Source organism: Corvus cornix, chromosome 2 (assembly GCF_000738735.6).
Source record: "Corvus cornix cornix isolate S_Up_H32 chromosome 2, ASM73873v5, whole genome shotgun sequence".
Classification (NCBI taxonomy): domain Eukaryota; kingdom Metazoa; phylum Chordata; class Aves; order Passeriformes; family Corvidae; genus Corvus; species Corvus cornix.
In genome coordinates this window covers 97146621-97162253 of record NC_046333.1, presented here as the reverse complement: position 1 = coordinate 97162253, position 15633 = coordinate 97146621, and the positions used below count along the sequence as shown (strand labels likewise).

Genomic DNA, 15633 nt, shown 5'->3' with positions numbered 1-15633 from the left:
AAGGACAATTACCAATTTCCTCCCTTGGTGGGAACCTGTTCAAAAGTCATGCAAGAGGAAACTGAGAGGTCACTAAAGTAATTAGGATTGTTAAAGTTCAGAAAGGCAAAAAGGTCAAAGTGAGGAAGATGAGTTACTTCATCTTCCTTAGGACCACTGACCCAATTCAAGACCACCGACTCAATTCAGAACACACACTACGCATGCTTAATGACATGTAAGCTCATTTCCATACGAAGCGGAGAATAGGAGGTGCTAACACTATGAATATGCATTTGTATTTTGGATAGTCAGAATATTTGGAAATAAAAAGCTTTGTGTTTGCTTGTATCAGGGCCTGCGTCTTCGGGAGCTATCCCACGCAGAGCCTGGCGCCAAATAAAACATGCACTTTCTGACTCTAAACTGTTAGAGAGTTTTTATCTGTCTCAGTTGGATATCGATATTAGATCGATATTCAGATTTTGGTAAATCATCTTAAGCTGACATGCTTCTTGTGTTCCTGCTATCTACAAACAATTTTCACAGAAATTTCAAGTATTTTATTAATTATCCTCTTATGGAGAGTGACTATGTGGGCAAGAAGAAATCTGAGTTTCAGTGTGAAAAGTCAATAAACCTTGACCTTTTTTTTCCCTTTTTCTTTCCTTGTGATTTTTTTTTTTTTTTTGCTTTTACAGGTGACTTCCTATTTTTTCCTGTGTGTGAAATCATGGTCACAATTGCAGGTAAGTGCACTTGTTGCAGATACTGTATTGCCCTAAACAGGATTGGTTTTTGTTTATGAGGAAGTTGTATACCTTGAATTCATAGAATCATAGAATCACAGAATCATGCAATGGTTTGGGGCTGGAAGGGACCTTAAAGACCATCTAGTTCCAACACCCTGCCATGGGCAGGGAAACCTTCCACTAGACCAATTTGCTCAGAGCCCCATCAAACCTGTCTTTGAACACTTGCAGGGATGGGACACCCACAACTTTTCAGGGAAAACTACTCCAGTGCCTCACCACCCTCAGAGATTCACCAGATATGTTACAAATCAAAAATATTCTTAAAATATAGAAAAATATTTTATGCAAAATCTTTTCTTAAAAGCCTGAGCTTAGTTTTCCAAATTATTTTTAACACAACTGCCTCCTCATTAAAATTTTTAATGACTTTGTTTCTTCATTTGTGAATTGTTTTTATTCCAATTACGTCAATATTCAGGGAATTTCCTCAAGGACTGGAACCTCACAGAAGTGCAGGCTTTGAGGATTAATAAAGTCTTACAACAGGACACAGTTTTTTTAAGCAGCTTCATATTTTCTAAGAGTATTACTTACTTATATTTTAATTGAGCAATTCAAATTGTCATGGCCAATCCAAAATCTGGATTCACAAGGTACACCTAGATAGTCAGTAGTCCATCAGATGCTCAGTATAAAAATCTAAATGGAAGAGAATTGAACTGGAGACTGAGCCTCATTTTATTTGCATAACAAAGTTATCTTTCCAAAGAGATCAAAAGATTAACTTACATTTAGCTTGTCTCAGGAAACACAGAAGCATTACTGATAAGAAAAGCAGGAAATGGGAAGCTTCAGATACTGTACTGCAGATTTTGTATTTGAAAGGATTTATGAGTCAAATTGGTCAGATTCCTGGATGCTCTGTGGCATTACAGCCTTTAAGTCTGCTGCATTGGAGCTATATAGATCCCACATTTAAATCTTTAACCTCCTGGCTAGCAGTTCTCAAATTGCAGTTGCAGAAGAGGCAAAAAAAGAAAGTACCTCTCTAATTTGAAATATTATCCTTTATGCAATAATACATGTGCATATAGTAGTTTACAGATGAGTGGTGTTCCACATAATTGAAAGTGGAATGAAAAATATAAACATATGTTAATTTCTTTACTATTATTATTACAAATGAAATTTTTCACACATCTGTTTTCTCAAACTAAAGCTAAGATATATGCAGAAAGTCTCCAAAATGAAGACATATTCCCTTAAATGAAAATTATTCTTCACTTATCTGTCTATATAGATAAATTGTAATTTTTTTGCTCTGAATCTCTTGCTCATTTCTCTCCATCTGGCACTGAAAGAAAAACAGAAGTTAAGAAATAAATTTTTAGCCCCACATGATGACTAAGTATTGATGATATGTTGATGTCTAAAGACATTTATTTGCTCTACAACAGACACAATTACTACAAATGTCAAGAATTCTTGAGCAGCTGGCCCCAAGGACAGGACCCCTCATCATGCCTGCTAAAAAAATATTCTGTAACCAGGGCATAACTGGGTCTCCCCCTAAAGGCTGTAATTGAAGTCCCCTCTGGACATCAGTACAAGTCCCCCAGAGAGACGAGGGCAAACACATCTGAAAGCCGTAAATCAGAAAGCTGTAGGCACTGTGAAAGCTGATTCCACTGGGATAATTGGGAAGCAGACGCATAAAACATCAACTGTTTACAGAAGATGTAATCTATAAAAAGATAAATACGTACCATCTCCACACTACCCACCTGGGCAGTAGGCATACCAGAGCAGGCAATGTGAGGGAAAGCCCAATGTGCAGCTCTCTCACAGCCTCTCCTCACTCCTCCCTTACCTCTAACCCTCTTTTCTGCCGACCCCGCCTGCACCGAAAGGCAGGAAAATTCGCCTATCTCTGACCATTCGTGGATACAAGACTCACAACAGCAGCAGCAGCAGTAGCTGCTCAGCTCAGTAGCACATCTCACTGTCACTCCATCACTTGAGCAGTTCTTTGGTCTCTGCCTCTCCATTTCTCTGCTCATCCTTCCCCACAGCCTGGCTCTTCTTTCCCAGTTATCCCAGTTTCTCTCCATCCTTTGAACCCCAAAGTAAAGGGAGGGAACACTCACAAACAAGCTAAATGCCAATTACAGTTTGACAACAAAAACAGCACAGCGGCATTTTCCAGCTTAATGTAAAACTGTAGGACGTGATTTAAAAAAACCAAACAAAAACCAAAAGATAACCAGCAAAAAAGATTGTGCAACAAACACAGTGCAGATCTACAGCCTGGATTTTAATCATGAGTTGAACATACATCTTCAGAGACCCTGGGTGAGTCATTTCATTTCCTGGTGCATTAATTTCCCAAATTCCAATACATAGATAATATGTAATGAATGCTGCTCTTTCAAAGCATGTCAAAATAATCTCTGTAATGAGGTTTTTTAATAGAAATTGCTATAAAACTGTGAAGAATAAGACACACATATAGGGCCAGCAAATATGTTAATACCCTTTTTAATGATTCATTAGTATTTCAGATTTAACAGATAGGCCTGTAGCAATAATGCAGAAAGAGTGGCAAATATTCTTGCAGATAGCTGTTACCACTAGAAAGAAAAGCCTTGAGTGTGGCAGTGCAGTGAAGCAGGAGACAGCTAGAAGGGAAACCATCACAGGTACCACTTCTTTACCTGCAAATGTGACCAACTGGAAAATGGCCAGGCCAAAAAGGTTTTTTATTTTCAGTGACTTTTCAGTGAAGGTAATGAAGCGAGTTGGCTGGGAGGGAGGCTTTAGCAATTTCACACCTGCTGTGAGCACCCCTGTAGATTAGCTCTAACCCTGTAGAAGCCAGGTTAACTAATCCAGAACAAACATTCAGTGACAAAGGACATAACTCCCTTTTTCTCTATAGATGAGGGTCCACCATCAAGAAAAATGCTTCTTTTTCCATGCACGATTCTATGTTTCTTGAAGTGGGATGGCTGAGTGGTAGATGGATAAAGGCACAATAATTCAGTTTGCTTTTTCCTATTCTGCATCTAATCTAATTGAACAATCAAGCAACCTAAACTGGATTAATCTATAGGCATGCCTGATTCAGTAACATAAGGGATAAGATTTTTCAGTATATATACTTTAACCTCAAAGGATAAGTTAAATGGACATCAAACATTCCTACAAACAGAAAGAAAATATTTGTAAATTAAATACAGTCAAATTTTGGGGATATCTTGGTAAAGATGATTCAGAGAGGGGAAAAAAAGATTGAATCTAAAAGGCTTTCCCAAATGTAGAAAAGTAAATAATATACAATCTACCTGCTCAAGTTCTCAATAATTTTTTATTCTTAAACATACTGGCCTGCAAGAGGCACTGTTATATAAATTATAGTTCTATGATAAAATGCTTCAATCAAAAAAAATCAATTTTTGCAAGAGGATATGACTTCAGGAATCCTTAATAAATGACAATGTTTCTGCATTTTTGGAACTGGAAAATTACTTATATTTTTGGCTAGTCATCCTAACATAACACTGAATACCTAAACGTGTCAGTGTTGTGGTTTAGGAATGGTATTCTCCAATTTCATGCTCTCATTCCCCCCTCCCCTGCATTGGGCTGGAGAAGAGAACTGGAGGCACAAGAGGTAAATATCACAGGATGAGATAAGAACAGTTTACTGGTAACAGCAATGAGATAAGAAAACATACAGTAGCAGTAACAATATTAATAGCAAAAGTGTACAAGAGAGGTGAGAATTCACATGCAAATGCTCAGCACTACACTCCTCCCCAGGTCTGAGATAACACTCGGACAATAGCAGCACCTTTATCTTATCTTGAGTTCCTGTCACAGCGCCTTAATTTACTGTTTGAGTTCCAGGTGTCCCTGGAGGTGTATTCAGGAGGCGGGGTTTGGTTGTCGCAGATGCCGTCAGTCCCTCACAGCACTGTGAGGGCTGCTACAGAAAACCGAACTCCATCTCAGCCAGACCCAATACACCTGGAGATGGCTGAACAGCTGCCTGCCCATGGGAAGCGGGAATGGGTTCCTTGATTTACTTTGCTTGCATGCGCAGTTTTGCTCTTCCTATTAAACTGCCTTATGTCAATCCGTGAGTTTTCTAGCGTTTCTACCCTTCCAGTTCTCTCCCTGATCCCACTGGCTGGGGAGTGAGCAAGTGGTTGCACGGGGATGAGCTCCCGGACGGGGGTAAGCTATGACACCGTGATGGGAAGGTTAGATGGCACTAAATGTGGAGATCAAGGAAGAGTATTTTCACAGCTTTTTCAGGGAGATTATACGTGTTTAATGGGTGTCATCTGAACGTGTAAAACACCCATTTTAGTGACAGATGGCTAATGGTGTCCTAATGGTATAAAGGTCTGATTTAAGCAGTGGAAGAAACTCCACTGCTGAACAATTTTTGAACACCGTGAAGCACTACTGCTACCAACTCTGAAGTGAAAGGTGTGTTGGTAGGAGATAAGAAAGTTTGTCGAATTTTTAAGTTCAATGTGTAAGCAACATCCCTTTGATGTGTTCACGGCAGGAGTGTCCGCCTGTGAGGACTTGCTGAACTTGAGGGAAGTTCATGCGTCTGTGTGTGAAGGGGAAACCCTTAAAGCAGCCATTCAGAGTATTCCTGTGTATTTAAATAAAACAAGTGAAATGTATGATGGAAAAGTGAATATAGTTGTGAAAACAATTAAAAAAGCCAAGGTGAGCTACTTAGAAAAGAGAGAGAAAACCTCAACAAACAAAATAAAATATCCAGTTAATTTATTTTGTATTTTTTATTTACATGATTGCTTAATGATAAAAATTATCACCATGCATCTTTCTTCAATCTAAGCCTTTTCTGTTCAGTGATCTTGGCTGCAAATGTCTACTACTGATTAGGTCAATAAGGTATCAGAAATTTCCTTAGAGATATTTTATGAATTCTTCTATTCTTATAATAGGAAGATAGTACTGGATTTGTGTTCAAGATCTGTTGACAGTCTATGCATTTCCATCGAGTAATAACATGAAAGAAAACATTGGAAAGATGTGAAAAAACCTAACTCACAAAGGAAAGTAGTAAAGTACATTTGGGTCTCTAACTATTTAATGTACTAATACTGCATAGTTGACTATGTTTATTTCTTTCAGTTTAATTTTTGTATTCCTGCTGACATCACTGATTTCATTAGTTTGGCAGAAATATTAAAGTTTCATTTTAATGAAAGAAAAATCAAAGCAGAAAGGCTTAAAGGTTCTCACACAAATCTGTTTTGGGGACAGGAAATGGAACTTTCTGTTTTAGAGCATAGCCATTCTCATATACCTATTATTTTTCCTGAATTATCCTTTTCCTAGTTCAACTCTACTTTTTATGTCCATCATGCTGCTAAAAATCCCTGTTAAAAGTCTGTTTAAGGAAATGAATGTTGCTGGATTTTTTCTCTTTCTGGCAGAGGCTTACAGAGCTGTTTCCTAAACAATGCCCTCAAATACAGCCTGGATGTGAAAACTTCCTGCAGAGGCAGTTCACTTAAGGTTCAGGCTATCCTTAATTATAGGATGCTGTCAGCTCAGAAATTTCTCTAAGAAAGACCCTAACTTTTATAAGGCAAAGAAGCTTATGAGTTTTTAAATGACCTTCAAAATCCAGGGAGAAAGCTAGAGAGTGCAAACAATGCATCTTTCCTATACGGCATCCTTAACCTTTTTTTGTTGATGCATCCAGGACCTGACACAGGCTACCTTTCTAGCAAAGAAAGTTATATTATGCTTCTTCTTTTTCTTAAGCCCTTTTTGTAGACCTTTATTGGGAAAAAGCTTGGTAAACAGCAAAGTGACAGTTAATCATTTTCTGATAATGCACATCTCTCCTACAAGATCAACTCAAGCACACAATGCTATGTAAAATCTCCCCCCTACACACAAAAACACACAAAAAAGAGAAAACCAAAAGCAAAGAAGACCACCCCAAACACCAAATGCCAAACCCAAATACCCTGTTTTCCAGACAAATGCCTTGGCAGAATACAAGACCACTTCTTTCCTTTCCACTTTTTGATCCTGAACTGGCTTTAAATGTTGGAAGAGGTATAAAACGAAGCACTCAAACTGCCCCTTGAAACAAGCATTCTTCAGAACAAACAAGCGAACTCTTCCCCTAAAACTACCGTGGCTTAGAGATATTCAAAATAGAAAACAAAAAAATATTTGCTAGCAAGCTTTTGAATGAATAATGAACTAAACACTGTCCACTCTAAACCTTGGAGGGGGATTAAGGACACAGAAAATATGTAAAAACAACTACATCATATAAAATTTTTACATATGTAATGAAATGAAAAAATAACCAAAATCTAAAGAAAAATTTAAAATTCTGTTCTACTGTAATGAATTAAGCTGGAATTTTTTGGCGTTAGTTCAGGCTTTTTTTTAATCTTTCCACCCCAAATACACTGCTACATAACAATCCTCAAGTAAAAATCCCTTTCCTACCAAAATTCAGAACAGATATTTCTTATGTATGTTGTTGCTTTGCAGAACTTCATTTGTTTAGACAAAGTCAAACAAAACAGCAGAGCTTTTACAAGAAAGGTATCACAGTCAACTGTGACTAAATGGAGCCAAGGAATATCTGCTGCAATCATTTGTTTTAGTAAAAGTAGCATAATTGTGCCATAAACTCCTGCCTGTTACACTGCAACATATTACATCTGTTTTATGCTAATGTAGTTCCAAAGAAATCAATGATATTTATACTGACATAAAGCTGTGGTGAGTCATATTCTCAATTAGTCTTCAGTTTGAGACGGAATACCAGAGATTTTTCTTTATTTTCCAAAATTTAGCCGGTAATTTTGTTCACCGATTTCTAAGAAGCTGAAAGTTTAATTACATCTATAGGGCTTCAGAGTACCCCTTGAAAAATCATCACAAGTTATTTTAAGCAGATTTAACTTTTAAATTAAATTATTGTGACTGCATAGATCTTTTGTTTCATTAATATGTTCATAACAAGAGGCATTGATCTCTGGCAGATTTTTTTTCAACTGTGTGATCCATAGGAATCATGAAATGCCTGTGAAGTAGCATATCTGCCCCAAAAAAGGCTTATCAACTATCCCATCATAACTATCCTAACATATTGAACCTACCATCAGTCAGATATATTATGCTCTTATTTTGATGGTTGAATTCAACTCCCCTTAGTCAAAATCATGTGCGAAAGCCCCTGTCAGTTTTAAACACAACACATACGACTTTTAGAGACTAAGCCAAACAAGGAGTGGCAGAGGGGCTGGGGTTGTTTAGCCTGGAGAAGAGGAGGCTCAAGGGATACCGTATCGCTCCCTACAACTGCCTGAAAGGAGGCTGTGGCCAGGTGGGAGTCGGCCTCTTCTGCCAGGCAATTAGTGACAGATGAGAGGACATGGCCTCAAACTGCACCAGGGGAGGTTTGGGTTGGACATCAGGAAGAATTTCTTCATGGAAAAGCTTGTTAAGCATTGGAACAGACTGCCCAGGGAGGTGGTGGAGTGATCATCTCTGGAAGTGTTCAAGAATTGGCTGGACGTGGCACTTACTGCCATGGTCTAGATGACAGGGTGGTGATCAGTCAGAGGTTGGACTTGATGATTTGCAGGTATTTTCCAGCCTAAATGATTCTGTGATTCTGTGGTTTTGAACCACTCAAAGTGAAAAATTGCAGTTCTTTCTTTTCATACAATTTTGTCTAGTTTTAGTGCATTTTTTTACTTTTGTTCAAGTGAAAGAGATTTTTTTTAAAAGGTAGTGATGTGTGTGTTCAAAGGCTTACCAGAATAATCTGATACATTAGGCAGACAAGAATTTAAACAGATAATCTGAAGTAAACCTTGCTGGGATAATTTTAGAGTTGGTTGATTGAATTTAGGTTGATCAGAAATAACCAGAGACCTTGACTTAGCAGGCAGTTAATGCCTAAAGATCTAATGGGAGAGGGCTCTTCATGAACACGATGGACTGCCACACACAACACTTCAGGTTTTGGGTTATTCAAACTAACATCCTGGATCAAGAGGTCCAAGGTCAAAATTGCATTTTACAGCTTAGTTACACCAGTGTTTGTATCCATTACAAGCTATATTTATTTTGTAATGGGAAATGTGGCTATACAGAATTACTATTTTGTTTGATTATTTTTCAAAACATAAAATCAAAGTTGTAGCTGTATTTTGTCCCTAGATTCCTGGGATTGAAAGTTTTGTGTATTGGTTTTTTGTTGTTTCTGTTGTAGATAATGGCAAATGGTATTTCCTGGACATTATTTCTCAGTCTCTATGGACTTTTTTTTACACAACTCAATCAACTACATTTTTCACCAGGCTTGAGACAAATACATATGTGTCCCCCTTTCATTTAAGTAGGAATTCTATTGCTTCAAATATATACATATAAAATAATATACAGAAGATGGCTGCTGAATGAATTCATCAAGTGGTGAATAAATTCTTCTGAGAACAAGATACAATTTTCTGGCATTCTGATATTAGTCATTCTTTGTACAGGATGGGTAGCATTAAAAGCATCTTAAATAGTTCTCAGTTTGCTTTTCTGAAAAGATTTTGACAGTGTTAATTACTTCTGCTAACAGAAATTTCCGACACTTACACGACCTTCTGCTGCATATGAAAAAGGCTGTCCATGGTTGGTGTACTGATAAATGCAAGGAAAATCCCAGGAACTGAAATTAAATGAAACTAAATAAATCTTAACATTACCAAGAAAGAATTTCCAATGACTTCACCAAAACACAGATTATACTTCTTCTGGTGGGGGAGCAGGCATTTCTGTATGAAGAAATGAACTCCTTTGGAATGTAGCAATAACATGCACTGATGGCAAGAGAGAAGAGAAGCACAGGATTCTCCTTTAGCACTTACCACCTACCACTCCTTCCAAGTGGCCATTTTATCGCTAACTGAAAATAAAGTTATTCCTGCACGTTGGAGAGAAAGCACAGAACATTTTCGAGAATCATTTGAAAAAGTGCATAGGCTGTCAAGGATCTTCCTTCTAATACATCATCGCAAATACACTCCCAGTACAGGATAAGGAGATTTATTACCATTAAAAGGTATTTCAGTTCAGAGAGAGAATAAAATAATCCGCCCCGAAGAGCTGTGTTCTGGGTGATTACATTTTGACCTCAATTCCTGCTATATTCCCTAGTGAATTTGTCCATACAATAATGTTTCCCCTGCTGGGACCTAGTCCAACACCACCGAAAATTAGATTTTTCTATTGATTTTTATGGTCATTTCCTTCTCAAAATCAGTTGTTGTTAAACCATAAAAAAAAATTTTCCATGCTCACTGTTCCATCATAATATGTTTTGAAAAGCATATTGGAGAAATCCCACAATGTTAAAATGCATGTTTAACCACAGAGAGATTCAGTAATACTCATGGAAGAATACAAATCCTTATAATCCATTGCCGTGCTACAATTTTTTTTCTCGTTTTATTTTTACAGGATGCCAACTTCCTGTCACTAAGAAAGTTAGCTTTAAAAACAGTATTTAAAGGTATTTTTGTGACTCCTCAATCATATTGCCCTATAAAACTGTATAAAAAATTTGCTTTATTCAAAATGGAGAGGGAGGATTGCTGTCATTATGTGATTACACTGGCAAATTACTGTCAACAAACACCCAAAGTGAGCAGAGAGAATTTTTCTCCTATAAATCTCCTGAGAGCTACACAGAACCCCAAAAACTCCCCATAAGCTGTGCCAGCTTCTGGCAACCTCCTGCTGTATGGCTCCACTCCTTGTGTTGTATTAATATATATTTTTTTCTGGGATGCTTTGCAAACCTTTAATTATTGCAGAATAATTTTGGACAACGCAAGATTTTTCACTCCAGAGTAGCAGTTATTAGGTCAGAAATCAGCATGCAGGTGAATTCAATATTCCTTTTTTAAACTTATTTTTAACGCTGAAAACTGTACATCTTGCAGGCATGAAGTAATAACACCAGAAGTTCTAAGGAACAGTCTCCTGAGCTGTGGACTAATGAAAACCTGATGTCTTAATTTACAGAAACAGATGAAAAATCACACCAAAACTTTCAGAAAAAATGAGAATGCCAGTGACACTGCTGCTACCTGCAGGAGCAGCTTGTCTTAGCCCTTGAAACTTCACAGTTATTTGACATTTATGAAAAACTTCGAAACTGCAGAGCATTTAATCATATAGGCACTAAAAAGCCTGTTAGTAGATCTATAGGATTCACAGATTCATGGAATTGTTAGGGTTGGAAGAGACTTCTGAAGATCATGTAGTCCAACCCCCATTCACCAAATTCAAGATTCAGGAAGGCTCTGAAGTTCAGATAGAGTAGTTTTAAGTGGAAGCAACTAAAAGCTTTTATTCAGGTACTCTTACTCAACTGTGCAGGACATCTTTCTGGAAAAATAACCCAATGGGCAAGAAAAGCTCTGGCTGAGAAGGAGTGAGTCACTCTCCAGCTGCCACAGCAATGCAAGAATGTCCTTCTGCAAACCCTCAGTTACAAAGAGTCCAAGAACAGAAACCAAGAAGAAAGACAATTTTCCTTATCCTGATATGGTGAAATCCACCTCTGAAGTGCAATCACTTTGAACTTGTCTACAAGACTTTAAGCTTGTATTTATGTGATGAGCATAAACATGAGCAAGCTGACACCTGCATGTTGAATGGCGTTGCCCCAGTTGAGTGCATCTTTCTCAACTCACTTAGATGTTGACAACTGTGTTCTCTCAAAAGAGTTATTTCAGGGTTCGTTGTTTTGGGTCTTTTGGTTTTTTTTTTTTTTGTTCAGATACTAACTGGTGTCTGAAGTCAGTGGCAGCATGTGATGCAGCACAACACAGGAAATTAAACTGAGGACTTATTATTACCTTGCTGTTAAACTCAGTTAGCAGACATATCTAGATTGGCTAGAAAGTTCTTAATAACACACATTTTATTACTCCCTGGATCTAAAACACAGACACAGGTGATTCTATAACTCCCAGTATGTTTAAGATACCGGGCCACAGGCTGAGAACATCACCCCCATCTCCTGTTCTGTTCTGTCACTGTAAAGCTCTGCACTGCCACTTAGGGTTAGTGAAGGAAATTTTGGTGAGAGAGAACATTTGATTTTAAAGGCATTCCCTGCTACTGCTGATCTCATTTGTATTTCAACTCCAGGTCAGTATTCTGAAGATAGTCTCAATTAGGAAGCATTACTAAAGCTGACTTTTTAAAGAAAGATGTGCAACAGCAGAGGAAATTTGCAAGTCACATAAATACATAAAGTACATAAATCATGTATTAACTACTGTACGTGAAGCACTGGGAATTGCCATCCTGTGTTCTGGCTCAGCAAAGACTTACATGGACATAGCAAATGCTAAGGACTGGGATCTAAAAAGGTACAAATTTATATTATATTCCTGTTGGCAAGCAATCAAGAAGCTGGAATGATGACATAACATCCAGATTGACCATGCAAAGCAGGTCCATGTGTTTTGTCTATGAAGAATGAGGACATTTGTGAACCTAAGCATGTAGGTTTGCTGTAAATTCAACACAGACTGACACTCTCCATTTTGGATGCATGAAAGCAGGTGCTGTAAGAATTCTCCTCTTCCAGTGAAAATGAAACCAGTTTTTCCATTTCGGTTTTCTTTTTTTTTTTTTTTTTAAAGGTTGCGGTGGCTGAGATAGGGCTGGAGGACAGGTGGAGGGCAACATGCCCTGAATACCAAACATAATTGTAAAATCCCTACTGCTAATGTTCAGCACCTAAAACACTAGTTATAGATATAAGAGTGCCCAAGAATAGCCGGAACTGAGGCCAGAGGGCACAGACTGACCCTAAATCATGGGGTCAAACCCTTATGGGTTACCAAACAGGGAGCCTAACCAGGTCTTAGGAATGCTTACAGACCACACAGAATTCCTGAAGGAGGTGAGGTAATCACAAAAAGATGATGATGATGAGATCATAAATGCAGAATGCACATCTTCCACAGTGCAGCCCAGGAGCCAAGAGAGGAGCCTACAAGGACTGCAGTGTTGTGAATTTGTATTTACCACAACTCCCTCTCTATCCTACAGCAAAGGCAGCACGACTGCTGTCTCAGCAATGTAGCTGTAAATGATTACTTTAGAAGCCATCTTGGAGTTGAAGGAATCACTTTTTTTTTTTGTGCAACCAGAATCAAGTGAAGTGTGGAGTGCCCCCAGATACCCCAGTGGAAAGCAATCTTTGTGTGGCTGCTAACCAGTTTCTCCCCTAGAAGACATTAAAACATTTCTCTGAAGGAAAAGCAGATTTGAGAAGCTGTCACAGTAGCTTCTATTTACTGTGAAGGGAAATCCTTCAAAACAGATGGGCTGAAGTCTCAGTATAGAAAACTCCCCTCCCCAGTCTGGCCAGTACTGCTGCCACAAGCCCGTAATTGCTGTAATTTCCAAGTTTGGTATGGAGGGGAACCAATGAAAATCACCATCCAGGGCTGTGTAGTTGCTGAGTGAGGAGAATCCATAAGTCCAAATTGCTGGAAGAGCAAAAAATAGTTCCTTTCTCATAAATGAAATATTTTTCCTGAGGATTTTCAAGTAGGCTTGAAAATCTATTACTCAAAGGTTTGAAAACTTCATCAGTAAGTCATGACTAAATGTCTATATTTGCATGAACACACACAATCAAAACTAAATTATTTAAGCTTAATCTACAATTTTATACCACTTAAGTGAAAATTATTTCTGTGAAAGTTTTGAACATGCACTAGATGACACATCCATCTTAAAAAAGAATCTGAAAGCCTCATTTTTACTGGATTTTATGCACTTACCTCTTTTGAATTTAATAACTTCTTTCTTGATTACAAGCTTATCATAAAAGATAAAGCAACCAAGTAAGAGCATGATATATCTGCAGTTAGTGCAAATGGTAATTGTATTCTCCTGGATAAGGATTTTCAAGAGTCTCCTAGCTTGCATGGCTGTGCCTTTTATTAGGGAAACCAGACGAAAGTTGAATATTACCTTTTAAATTCTGTAGCTTATTCAGGAAATCCATCTCCACTTTAATTGCACTTTCCCCTGTAGGGTAAAAAATTATTTTACAGCTCTTAGAATTTGAAGGTATTTTAGGGTTTAATTTTCTTTGAAAACACAGACATGACAAACACCCCATCCTTCAAGATGGACTGACCTCCAAAATTCTGAAATTAACTGTGAATGAGGTCTAAATATTTAAATCTTTTTTCATGAAAGCTATTAAGACTAAAGGTTATTGTGAGGCTATTTATGCTAGTCTAAGTGCCAGTGAACAGGAAATACAGGGTCATTTACGTTTTATAACTCACCTTGTTAACATGCAGGAAGGCAGGATGCAGCCACTGTATGTCCCCAGTTTTCAAGGGAAAATGTGACGGAAGGAAGTGCTGTCCTTTAAATAAATACATAAAGCCCTTTCCTTAATCTTGAAGGAGGAAAGCTTCTCCATAATGTAAATATAGATTTTAGTCCTTAGAGTTTAAAAATTGTTTTGATTTTCCAGAATAGCAACACCAAACATAAGTATTCACTTATGACATTACTACAATTGCTTCCCACAACTGTAAATTGTTGCAGAATACTGAGAAAATAGCTCATTTTGGGATAAACACAGCACTCAGGCTTACTGTAACAACAAATGTATTAGCAATTTGCCCAGATTATTCAATATGAATAGTTTCTTCAAGAACTTGTACAGTTAGTAAAATAGAAATATTTAATAGAAAACAAGCATCCAGATCTTCTGTGGCCGTATTGTATTGTACTTGCACATTGTACTAGTTTGAAAACAAACCAGTGGGAGGCACCAAGTCAGAATAACAATTTAATGGAAATTAAAGAAAAAGGGAAAAAAAAGGTAAAAGAAAACACTGTCAAACTGACAGAGTCAAGGTACAACCTGACACCCTGTTAGGCAGGGTGGTGGTAGCAGTCTGGTAGAATGGTGGCTGCAGTCCTCTGAAGCAGTGATCCTGTAGTAAAACAGTCTGCTCTTCCTCAGGAAGTCCAATGGTGGCTGTGTAGCTCCTGTCCTCTGGAAATCCAGTGGGAAGCCAGTGTCTCTGGTGTTCAGCCTCAGATTATATCCACGATGGGATGCTTGGTTCCTCCCTCTGGGTGGAGCATCTCACAATGGGGTAATGAGTCATGAGGCAAAGTGTTGATTAGGCTCATTAACAGAAGATAGTCCGGAGGGAGTTATCTCTGAGTCAGGTGGCAGGACAATGATGGGCAATTAACAGAAAGATAGTCTGGGGGGAGGAGGCAAGGAAACACTGCCCCACCTGATTTCAACAGCTGATGGGGATGGTAATAGAATACACTGCAACCCAGGACACACGTCATGAAGTCATGCAACTCTGCAGCCCTCATTCCCCTCATGAGATCCATGTGTATTTCTGTGCTTTGAAGGAGCTCTTGCCATCCTTGCAGGAGTGGTTGCTTCCATTAGAATTCATTTGGCATTGACCACTCTCATTTTTTGTCTCTCTGAAACAGAAAAAATGGCAAACAATCTGCATTTTGACTTAGTGACTGATTTATCAGAAAGATCATTGGGGTGAGTATTCTGAAACATAAGTCTCTGAAGAGACTCAGCATTTGGTAGCCCAAGGGAAAGAGACCTCCCCATCAAGCCCAGTCAGCAAATGCTGACTTGCAGAGCTGTCTCCTGCCCTGCAGCTGAGTGTTCGGCAACAAATACCATGGGATGAGAATGACAGCATTTAACAACCACTTTGCAAAATACAGTAATTACACAACATAAAAAGTGGAAAAGGATCAAGCTTTGGTGGTC

General features: G+C 38.2%; 1 long non-coding RNA gene across 1 annotated transcript; it reads right to left on the bottom strand.

The window, feature by feature from the left end:
* Positions 1 to 13246: 13246 nt before the first annotated feature.
* Positions 13247 to 14778, bottom strand: LOC109144202. Its single transcript, XR_002044802.2, has 4 exons — positions 14737 to 14778; positions 14147 to 14229; positions 13824 to 13880; positions 13247 to 13333 (listed from the first exon to the last, which is right to left on the bottom strand). It is a non-coding gene; the product is annotated as an uncharacterized LOC109144202 (long non-coding RNA).
* Between the last annotated feature and the right edge of the window lie 855 nt (positions 14779 to 15633).